An 11886-nucleotide genomic window follows, 5' to 3' on the forward strand; every position below is an offset into this window, starting at 1 on the left:
TCCATATATCTCTATATACTGCACTCAGGATATATACCTGTATATGAGGAGCAGACATGTAGCTGTACTAGTGTCCATATATCTCTATATACTGCACTCAGGATATATACCTGTATATGAGGAGCAGACATGTAGCTGTACTAGTGTCCATATATCTCTATATACTGCACTCAGGATATATACCTATATATGAGGAGCAGACATGTAGCTGTACTAGTGTCCATATATCTCTATATACTGCACTCAGGATATATACCTGTATATGAGGAGCAGACATGTAGCTGTACTAGTATATATATCTCTATATACTCTGCACTCAGGATATATACCTGTATATGAGGAGCAGACATGTAGCTGTACTAGTGTCCATATATCTCTATATACTCTGCACTCAGGATATATACCTGTATATGAGGAGCAGACATGTAGCTGTACTAGTGTCCATATATCTCTATACTCTGCACTCAGGATATATACCTGTATATGAGGAGCAGACATGTAGCTGTACTAGTGTCCATATATCTCTATATACTGCACTCAGGATATATACCTGTATATGAGGGGCAGACATGTAGCTGTACTAGTATATATATCTCTATATACTCTGCACTCAGGATATATACCTGTATATGAGGAGCAGACATGTAGCTGTACTAGTGTCCATATATCTCTATACACTGCACTCAGGATATATACCTGTATATGAGGAGCAGACATGTAGCTGTACTAGTGTCCATATATCTCTATATACTGCACTCAGGATATATACCTGTATATGAGGGGCAGACATGTAGCTGTACTAGTATATATATCTCTATATACTCTGCACTCAGGATATATACCTGTATATGAGGAGCAGACATGTAGCTGTACTAGTGTCCATATATCTCTATATACTGCACTCAGGATATATACCTGTATATGAGGAGCAGACATGTAGCTGTACTAGTGTCCATATATCTCTATATACTGCACTCAGGATATATACCTGTATATGAGGAGCAGACATGTAGCTGTACTAGTGTCCATATATCTCTATACACTGCACTCAGGATATATACCTGTATATGAGGGGCAGACATGTAGCTGTACTAGTGTCCATATATCTCTATATACTGCACTCAGGATATATACCTGTATATGAGGAGCAGACATGTAGCTGTACTAGTATATATATCTCTATATACTGCACTCAGGATATATACCTGTATATGAGGGGCAGACATGTAGCTGTACTAGTGTCCATATATCTCTATATACTGCACTCAGGATATATACCTGTATATGAGGAGCAGACATGTAGCTGTACTAGTGTCCATATATCTCTATATACTGCACTCAGGATATATACCTGTATATGAGGAGCAGACATGTAGCTGTACTAGTGTCCATATATCTCTATACACTGCACTCAGGATATATACCTGTATATGAGGAGCAGACATGTAGCTGTACTAGTGTCCATATATCTCTATATACTGCACTCAGGATATATACCTGTATATGAGGGGCAGACATGTAGCTGTACTAGTGTCCATACATCTCTATATACTGCACTCAGGATATATACCTGTATATGAGGAGCAGACATGTAGCTGTACTAGTGTCCATACATCTCTATATACTGCACTCAGGATATATACCTGTATATGAGGGGCAGACATGTAGCTGTACTAGTAACTTTCTGGGATAAATGCATCATCCCCACCGTCAGACATGGTGGCAGCAGGATCCTGTTGTGGGGAGGCAGGGCAGCTGGTCAGAGGTGATGGGAGATGGATGGAGCTAAATACAGGACAGTTCTGGAGGAATATCTGTTAGCGGCTGCAGGAGACGTGAGCCTGGGGCGCAGGTTCACCTTCCAGCAGGACAATGACCCTCATCATGCGGCCAAAGTTACAATGGAGGGTGTAGATCAGAGCATGTTCTGTGTTACCGTCTGGGGGGCTGAATACTAATGCTCCTCACAATTCTCAGATTTAGAGCCTTACAATGATGAGTAAACTTCGTATCATTTCCTTTACTTGTCACAAATACCTGTTACTTTAAGTTGGTGTCACATAAATCCCAATAATTACATGTACGTTTGTGGGTGTAATGTGAAAACTGTGGGAAAGTTCCCGTGGTGTGAGGACTTCTTCAAGGCACGGTGTATATTATATATACTATATCCACACAGACATCTGAGGGATATGCAGACATATGAAGGTACTGTAAAAGTTGTATACGTACAGTCATGGCCAAAAGTCTTAACACCCTTGACATTGTTCCAGTAAATGATACTTTTCTCCCAAGACATTATTGCAGTTCCCCATGTTTTGTTTGTTTGTGTGTATAGGACCAACCCAAAAAAGAGGAGAGAAAAAAAAAAAGCAAATTGGACATAATTTCACACAAAACCCTAAAAATGGGTCCCACAAAACTGCACACTTCCAAGAATGTGGAACTTTGTGTGTGCATGTGATGCTCGTTCACACTCACCTGTGGCAAGTAACAGGTGTGGGCAATAAGGGTATTGCACCTGAAGATGGATGATGAGGGGAGAAGGCTCCTTAGTCCTTGCATTGTCTGTGTGTGCCACACTCAGTGAGGAGGAGACGTTCTGGGGCTGCGTTGCTGCCCTGGGTGCCATGACGGTGTGTAAGGCATCATGAAATCTGAAGAGTACAAAGGGTTTTGGGTTGTAACGTGCTCGGTGTCAGTAATCTGGGTTTGTGTCCTATGTCGTGGGTCTTCCTGCAGGACAATGACCCCAAACATACTCCAAGAAGCCCCCAGAAATGAAGGCAACAAAGCGCCGGAGAGACTGAAGTGGCAGCAATGGCGAGATGTTAGAATATGAGACGCGCGCAGTCTATAAGTGTTGTCCATGATTGCAGGTGAGAGGTGCAAGAAGCCGGCGGTGGTTGTAGGAGGCGACGGGGTGCAGCTATTTATTACCATGGGCGCAGCCAAATATTACATTGAGGCTGAAAACTATTTTGTCTGGAAATTATGTCTAATCTGAATTTTTTGTGTGGTGTTTTTTTTCCAATCAACATAAAGGAAATAAACATGCTTGTATAACAAAACATGTGGAATTGTAAGGGTCTGTGCACACGCTGCGGATTCGCAGCAGTTTTCCATGCGGTGTACAGTATAATGTAAACCTATGGAAAACAGAAACCGCAGTGCACATGCTGTGGAAAATACTGCGCAGAAACCGAGGTTTATTTTCCGCAGCATGTCAATTCTTTGTGTGGAAACGCAGGGTTTCTGCACCATTCACTATACATTAAGTAAGGCAAATGTGCATGACAATCCGCATCAATTCTGCAACGATTTGGGCCTTTTTCTGCCAAGAGATGTGGATTCTGTGCGGACAGATCCACAGACAAATCTGCAACGTGTGCACATAGGCTTATTAATTCCCTGGGTGGAATAAAAGGGAACCTGTCACCCCCAAAATCGATGGTGAGGTAAGCTCACCGGCATCAGGGGCTTCTCTCCAGCACTCTGTAATGCATTCTGTAATGCTGTAGATAAGCCCCCGATGTATCCTGAAAGAGGAGAAAAAGAGGTTAGATTATACTCACCCAGGGGCGGTCCTGGTTCTGGTCCGATGGGTGTCGTGGTCCGGGGCCTCCCATCTTCTTACGATGACGTCCTCTTCTTGTCTTCCTGCCGCGGCTCCGGCGCAGCCGTACTGATCTGTCCTGATGAGGAGCAAAGTACTGCAGTGCGCAGGCGCCAGGAAAGGTCAGAAAGACCGAGCACCTGCGCACTGCAGTACTTTGCTCTGCCCTCAACAGGACAGATCAGTACCGGAGCCGTGGCAGGAAGACAAGAAGAGGACGTCATCGTAAGAAGATGGGCGGCCCCGGACTGGACCGTGACACCCATCGGACCAGAATCAGGACCGCAGCAGGACCGCCCCTTGGTGAGTATAGTGTAACCTTTTTCTCCTCTTTCAGGATACATCGGGGGCTTATCTACAGCATTACAGAATGCATTACAGAATGCTGGAGAGAAGCCCCTGATGCCTGAGGCCGCAGCTCATATGTGAAAAAATGAGGTGACAGGTTCCCTTTAATTTTCTGAAATAATTTCAAGGGCATCAACACCTTCGGCCATGACTGTATATTATACATGCACATATATACTGTACACAAATATATATAGCTATGGTACCAATGTCATGTGTCCCCACCCTTACACCTATATTATATACTCCTCACACCTGTGTACGTTTATTTCACACACACAAACTGTTATGATACATTATAACACCATATATCAGTATACAGCATTATTACACATATAGCTATCATACTCCTCTATACCTCATTGTATCATCATTGTGATTATTCACTCCTCAGCTGCTGCAGAACCTCCTAGTACACACCTAAGCCGCTGTTATTTCTCCCTAGTTGTTGGCAGCGGTGTCACTATGGCGTCTCCAGGCTGCACCATTTGCGGATCCCATGGTTTTCCGTACGTTCCTGTGACGGTAGGATGTGGTTTTGCTTCTCTAATATGATTACTTTTGTTAATGTTCCTCATTGGGTGTATGGGCTGCAGTGACCCAAGGGGTCCTATAGCGATGCACGGGGGGATTGGTGGTGGGTGCAGTGACCCAAGGAGGCATATATCGATGCACGGGGGGATTGGTGGTGGGTGCAGTGACCCAAGGAGGCATATATCGATGCACGGGGGGATTGGTGGTGGGTGCAGTGACCCAAGGGGGCATATAGCGATGCACGGGGGGATTGGTGGTAGGTGCAGTGACCCAAGGGGGCATATAGCGATGCACGGGGGGATTGGTGGTAGGTGCAGTGACCCAAGGGGGCATATAGCGATGCACGGGGGGATTGGTGGTAGGTGCAGTGACCCAAGGGGGCATATAGCGATGCACGGGGGGATTGGTGGTAGGTGCAGTGACCCAAGGGGGCATATAGCGATGCACGGGGGGATTGGTGGTAGGTGCAGTGACCCAAGGAGGCATATATCGATGCACGGGGGGATTGGTGGTAGGTGCAGTGACCCAAGGGGGCATATATCGATGCACGGGGGGATTGGTGGTGGGTGCAGTGACCCAAGGGGGCATATAGCGATGCACGGGGGGATTGGTGGTAGGTGCAGTGACGCAAGGGGGCATATAGCGATGCACGGGGGGATTGGTGGTAGGTGCAGTGACCCAAGGGGGCATATAGCGATGCACGGGGGGATTGGTGGTAGGTGCAGTGACCCAAGGGGGCATATAGCGATGCACGGGGGGATTGGTGGTAGGTGCAGTGACCCAAGGGGGCATATATCGATGCACGGGGGGATTGGTGGTAGGTGCAGTGACCCAAGGGGGCATATAGTGATGCACGGGGGGATTGGTGGTGGGTGCAGTGACCCAAGGGGGCATATAGCGATGCACGGGGGGATTGGTGGTAGGTGCAGTAACCCAAGGGGGCATATAGTGATGCACGGGGGGATTGGTGGTAGGTGCAGTAACCCAAGGGGGCATATAGCGATGCACGGGGGGATTGGTGGTAGGTGCAGTGACCCAAGGGGGCATATAGTGATGCACGGGGGGATTGGTGGTGGGTGCAGTAACCCAAGGGGGCATATAGTGATGCACGGGGGGATTGGTGGTAGGTGCAGTGACCCAAGGGGGCATATAGCGATGCACGGGGGAATTGGTGGTAGGTGCCGGTGTTAGGGGAATTGATCTGCAGTTCAGATTCTACTTGTCACTTTATACTGTGGATTTTCACTGCTAATTTCACCCCTAGCAAAGTGTGGGGTAAAAAATGAGCAAAATCCACGATATGTAACACTTCCATATTGTGCTGAGATTTGAAACCAGATTCTTTCTACACAATTTTACATCCTATTAATGAAGGAACCAACAGCAATCTGCCCAGATCCGTCCCACCCATGGGGTCTGCACTATCTGGGGTCTGACACAAACCAAACTGGTGTTATCCCATGGAGGGATGGAAATGCTGCAGCTGCCGCCTCCACCGCCCAGGATAGTGTGATGCTGCCATCTAGTGGCCAGATGCTGCCTGTTTACATTTCGGGGTCAGTGCTGATACACAAAAAAAACTTGGGGGAAAAGAAACACCATGAAGTTTGAGTTTTTCAATTATTTTATGTGGCTTTTATTTACATTAATTTTTTTTAAAGTTTTGTAAAAAAAAAATCTACACCCATAATATAATGTGTACAAAGAATTTGCATGATAAATGAATTGTGAAATGAATAAGTGATGTCAACCTTTATATCCACAGGGGCAGGAAATCTCTAAATTATAGTCTATAAAAGTGCTGGGTAAAATATGGTGTATGTTTAAAATAAAGAATTAAATGAAAAAAAAATGGTGTGGGCGTCCGATGTTAATAATCTGGGGCAAGGGGCGATACCCCATAAGGTTCCCAGGCCATTAAGAACAGCTTATAGCTGTAGGCTTAGCCTTTCCTGGTGAATTTACGGGGGACCCCAGAAAATCAAGACGTAGGGTCTCCCTATAAATTCAAACCTGCCAAGGCTAAACAGACAGCTGAGAGCTGATATTAAGAGCCTGGGAAGGGGCCCGAGATATTGCCCCCAGCCGCCCCATAAATGGCAGATCCATAAGATATAATAATAATATTATCCATAAGATGTGCCAGATCATGCACTTAGCCTCGCTCTCCCCACTTGCCTTGGTGCGGTGACAAGTTGGGTGATATCTGTAGGGCCGATGTCGGCTTTGTATTGTCCGGAGATATCAAACCTGCGGATTAGGCTAGGTTCACATTGCGTTAGTGCAAGCAGCGTCCGCGGTCCGTCTGAAACTAACAGGACATCGCTAGCGCGTGCCGAAAATGGCATGCTCTAGCGATGCACTAGAGATCCGTTAGCACATTGCCGTCAATGGGTGCGCTAAGGTTACGTTCACATTTGCGTTGTGCGGTGCTGCGTCGGCGACGCAACGCACAACGCATGCAAAACGCAGCTTTTAGTGACGCATGCGTTCATTTTTGCATGATTTTTGGCGCAGAAAAAACTGCATCATGCAGTGTCTTCTGTTGCGCCAAAATGACGCATGCGTCACAAAACGCAAGACAACGCATGTCCATGCGCCCCCATGTTAAATATAGGGGTGCATGACGCATGTTTCGCCGCGGCTGCGCCCGACGCAGCCCCGCACAACGCTAATGTGAACTTGGCCTTACGGATCCGTTGCATGGCGTTAATTGCGACAATTTCGCCATGTAACGGAGTCTGCTAGCGATAACCCATTAACGCAATGTGAACCTAGCCTTAGTAACAGTGAAGCGTCTAGAAGACACCCCATTACTAACCCCATAGTATTGAAATAAAAACGCTGCAAGAATAAAATCTTTTATTTGAAATAAAACAAGTTTTATTTAAAAATAAAAAATAAAGTTATGTTCACCTTACACCTAATGCATTGAAGCCCATATTTCCTGGAAAAAAAAAACCAAACAAACAAAAAAAACAACCCTCTCCCTCACCTGTCGGATGTGAAGATAATCCATACTGTGACATGAACCGTTCCGTGATGCGACCCTGCGAGTGCAGCTTCTTGATGACCGGTGACATCAGACGTTACCGCCAGTAATTTTCTCACGGTGCCATCGGCGATCTCATTGGGGTGAACTGAGCGTTGTCAGCGCAGTTTCGGTGAGCGGCGGTAACCTCTGTGACGTCACTGAGGCTGCGCCTGATATCTGCGGGCACATTGTGATCACCCGCTTCCATGATTTCTGCTCACTAACTGACGGCAATCACCACGGCTTGCAGCAATGCTTACAATGGATGCAGACTGCAGTGTAAAGCATGGAGGCCTGTGCTCTAGCAGCAAGGACTTGTATAGATCTCCTTGTAGTTTTGCTTGGCTTACAAGGAATGCAGACTGCAGTGTAAAGAATGGAGGTTCATTATGGCCGGCGTTACCTGTATAAGAGCTGCAGTGTACCCTAATTGTGAGTTTTTTTCATTATTTTTTTTATCTTAGACTCAATAAAAAAAAAGTTTTACCTCTACCTCATCCTCATACCTGTAACTTTGCATTACTATTTACCATTATTTAAAAACCCTCCATTCTTTGCACTGCAGGCGGATATAATAATAATAAAGATTTGTGCACAACATCCACATTATAACGTCACCATAGCTTCACTGGGTCCTGTAAGATGTGCACTTACCGTCCCCAAACCTGTGAGCGCACAGACCCCCCCAGACGCCGCACAAGTGGTCACTGGCGGACAATTCTAAACATTCCGGAAAGTTTTACATTTTTATTGACAAAAGCCTCGATGTTGCCACTTATCCTCCACACTCCGGCCCTTCCCCCGGCAGCTATCGGCTTCTGGCCGCCCGTTCTATCATCAGATCTTGGAGTTCTCACAATCTCTGGGTTTTGTCATTTTTTTTGAGGATTCTCTGCAGGTTCTCAGTGGGTTTGTTGCCGAAGACCCAAAATGCCATTGTTTTTCCCCCCGACCACTTAGTTCTCACATTGCCTTAAAACAAGGTCTCCATCATTGGGGGGGGGAGAAGTTTTTCTCTGGGGGAGGTTTAGACCTCGTTCTATATTCATGGCCATGGTGGTAAGTATAATTGTGAGTGATTACCCATCCATGGATGAGAAGCCTCCACATATTGAGCAAGCCCCCTCCATAGATGAGTAGCCTCCACATATTGAGCTAGCCCCCTCCATGGATGAGAAGCCCCCCACATGTTGAGCGAGCCCCATCCATGGATGTGAAGCCTCCACATATTGAGAGAGCCCCCTCCATGGATGAGAAGCCCCCCACATATTGAGCAAGCCCCCTCCATGGATGAGAAGCCCCCCACATATTGAGCAAGCCCCCTCCATGGATGAGAAGCCCCCCACATATTGAGCAAGCCCCCTCCATGGATGAGAAGCCCCCCACATATTGAGCTAGCCCCCTCCATGGATGAGAAGCCCCCCACATATTGAGCTAGCCCCCTCCATGGATGAGAAGCCCCCACATACTGAGCGAGCACCCTCCATAGATGAGAAGCCCCCCACATATTGAGCGAGCACCCTCCATAGATGAGAAGCCCCCACATACTGAGCGAGCCCCCTCCATAGATGAGAAGCCCCCACATACTGAGCGAGCATCCTCCATGGATGAGAAGCCCCCCACATATTGAGCTAGCCCCCTCCATGGATGAGAAGCCCCACATACTGAGCGAGCACCCTCCATAGATGAGAAGCCCCCACATACTGAGCGAGCCCCCTCCATGGATGAGAAGCCCCCACATACTGAGCGAGCCCCCTCCATAGATGAGAAGCCCCCACATACTGAGCGAGCCCCCTCCATAGATGAGAAGCCCCCCACATATTGAGCTAGCCCCCTCCATGGATGAGAAGCCCCCACATACTGAGCGAGCACCCTCCATAGATGAGAAGCCCCCACATACTGAGCGAGCCCCCTCCATGGATGAGAAGCCCCCACATACTGAGCGAGCCCCCTCCATAGATGAGAAGCCCCCCACATATTGAGCGAGCACCCTCCATGGATGAGAAGCCCCCACATACTGAGCGAGCCCCCTCCATGGATGAGAAGCCCCCACATATTGAGCGAGCACCCTCCATGGATGAGAAGCCTCCACATATTGAGCGAGCATCCTCCATGGATGAGAAGCCCCCACATATTGGGCGAGCACTCTCCATGGATGAGAAGCCCCCAGACATTGTGAGTGAGCCCCTCCATGGATGAGAAGCCCCCACATATTGTGAGTGAACCCCTCCATGGATGAGAAGCCCCCACATACTGAGCGAGCATCCTCCATGGATGAGAAGCCCCCACATATTGGGCGAGCACCCTCCATGGATGAGAAGCCCCCAGACATTGTGAGTGAGCCCCTCCATGGATGAGAAGCCCCCACATACTGAGCGAGCATCCTCCATGGATGAGAAGCCCCCACATATTGGGCGAGCACCCTCCATGGATGAGAAGCCCCCAGACATTGTGAGTGAGCCCCTCCATGGATGAGAAGCCCCCACATATTGTGAGTGAGCCCCTCCATGGATGAGAAGCCCCCATATATGAACAGTGTCAGGAGGCATTACTGCAGATACAGGACTGGTCGCAGCGCCCCCTTCTCTTCTCCGGACAATCATTATATCCGTGTTCCTACAATCTGAGGGGGATTTCAATATCTTCTGGGGATTGTGCTGCAGAGGACGAGGGGAAGTTTTGTCCATGACGGTATAGTGCATATGTTATGTGTGTAATATACACTGCTGCCCACCATTATTGCCACCCCTTAAGTTTTTATTCAATATAGTTATATGCTCGGGATTTTTAATTAATGGTACAAAGTCATACAACAGAACATTGTTTTTCAACGTACGTGTTGCAACCTCAAAGATTCAGCATGTGCAGCAAAAAAGTCAACTAGTGAATACTTTGTTTCACACCCTTTGGCATTGACTGCCTCCTAACGATTCTTGTAGCCATCTATCAGCTTCCCGCACTTCTCCATTAGTGTTTTCTCCCACTCTTCCTTTGCAGTTTGTTCAAGCTCTTGAATGTTTGCAGGCTTCTTTTCCCCAATGGCAGATTTCAGCTTCCCCAAATATTTTCAATGGGATTGAGATCAGGACTCGTTGGCCATTTTACAACAGTCCACCTTTTTTCTTTTATAACCTTTCCTGTGTACTTTTGGTTGTGTGCTTTGGGTCGCTGTCTTGCTGAACGACCCATGATCTTTGACTCAAACCAAGTTTTCTTACACTGGGTAGGACATTTTGCTCTAAAATCTCTTGATAATTCTCTGATTTCATGATTCCTGTGATACTGTCAAGGCCTCCAGTACCAGACACAGCAAAGCATTATCCTCCACCATGCTTAACTGTTGGTAGGGTGTTATTTTCCTTTATAAGCTTCATTGTGTTGATTATAAACAAACGGTTGCTTTGCATTTCCAAAAACCTCTATTCTTGTTTCATCTGTTCACAGAACGTTTTCCCAGAAGGATTTTGGCTTGTCCAGGTACTCTTTGCTGAAGAAAGACAAAAAGGAACGATTGATCTTTACCAATGTTTCTTCCTTGGCCTTTTCCCATAAAGCTCTGCTTGTTTAATGTGCGACTTATAGTACTTGTTGAAGCCATGACCCCAGACTGTTCCAGGTTGGTCTTTGGATGTCTGACGTGGTGTTTTTTCCACCATTCGCACCAACCTTGAAGACCTCTCTTGTCAATTATCCTCTTTCCCCCACGTCCAGGAAGGATCTTGACTGTTCCATGCTTGGAAACCTTCTAAATAACAACATTGTATGGTTTGTGTGTAATATATACGTGTAAATATATGGTATATGTGTGTATTATACATTTACAGTGTATATAGCCACTTCATTATTAATAAATTGCTGCTGTTTTTATTATTTTACAATCAATATCTGATGCTGCTAAGAAATGCGATTTCCGTGAGATTTCAGGACTCCAATCACCAATGACGCATTACTGACATCACAATAAAGAGGCAGCTGTAATCAGTCCAGTGCTTCATACTGATGGCTTATCCACAGCATAGCCCCTTAATATCTGATCAGTGGAGGGCCAACATCTGGCTCCAAAGCCAATCCGCTGTTCTTGGTGCTGGTGGCGTCCGGAAGTGATGATTTGTGGAGCTGAGGACACAGCGCCATCCTCTGTATAGTGGCCACAGCCGGGTACTGATCCTCGGATAGGCGTGGAGCTGCAGCATGCGCTGCGGTCAGGGAAGAGCAGACTGATTTGGGCATTTCCGCTCTGCAACTTTCCACTTCCACCCATCACGGAGAACTGATTGGCGGGGGCTGCAGGAGTCAAACCCCCACTGATCTAATATTGCTGACCGATCCCTTGTAGGCCATCAATATAAAGTAC

The 11886-nt window shown here is 46.9% G+C and overlaps 1 long non-coding RNA gene across 1 annotated transcript in view; it reads left to right on the forward strand.

Annotated features, from left to right (window-relative positions):
- LOC138649836 (uncharacterized) overlaps positions 1 to 11402 on the forward strand; it is a 42861-nt gene extending 31459 nt beyond the window's left edge. The window contains exons 2-3 of the long non-coding RNA XR_011315372.1: positions 4410 to 4489; positions 10977 to 11402. This is a non-coding gene — a long non-coding RNA (uncharacterized lncRNA). The remainder of the gene's footprint in view (positions 1 to 4409; positions 4490 to 10976) is intronic.
- The last annotated feature ends 484 nt before the right edge of the window (positions 11403 to 11886 follow it).

The sequence above is a fragment of the Ranitomeya imitator genome, chromosome 9 (assembly GCF_032444005.1).
Source record: "Ranitomeya imitator isolate aRanImi1 chromosome 9, aRanImi1.pri, whole genome shotgun sequence".
In the NCBI taxonomy this organism is placed as follows: domain Eukaryota; kingdom Metazoa; phylum Chordata; class Amphibia; order Anura; family Dendrobatidae; genus Ranitomeya; species Ranitomeya imitator.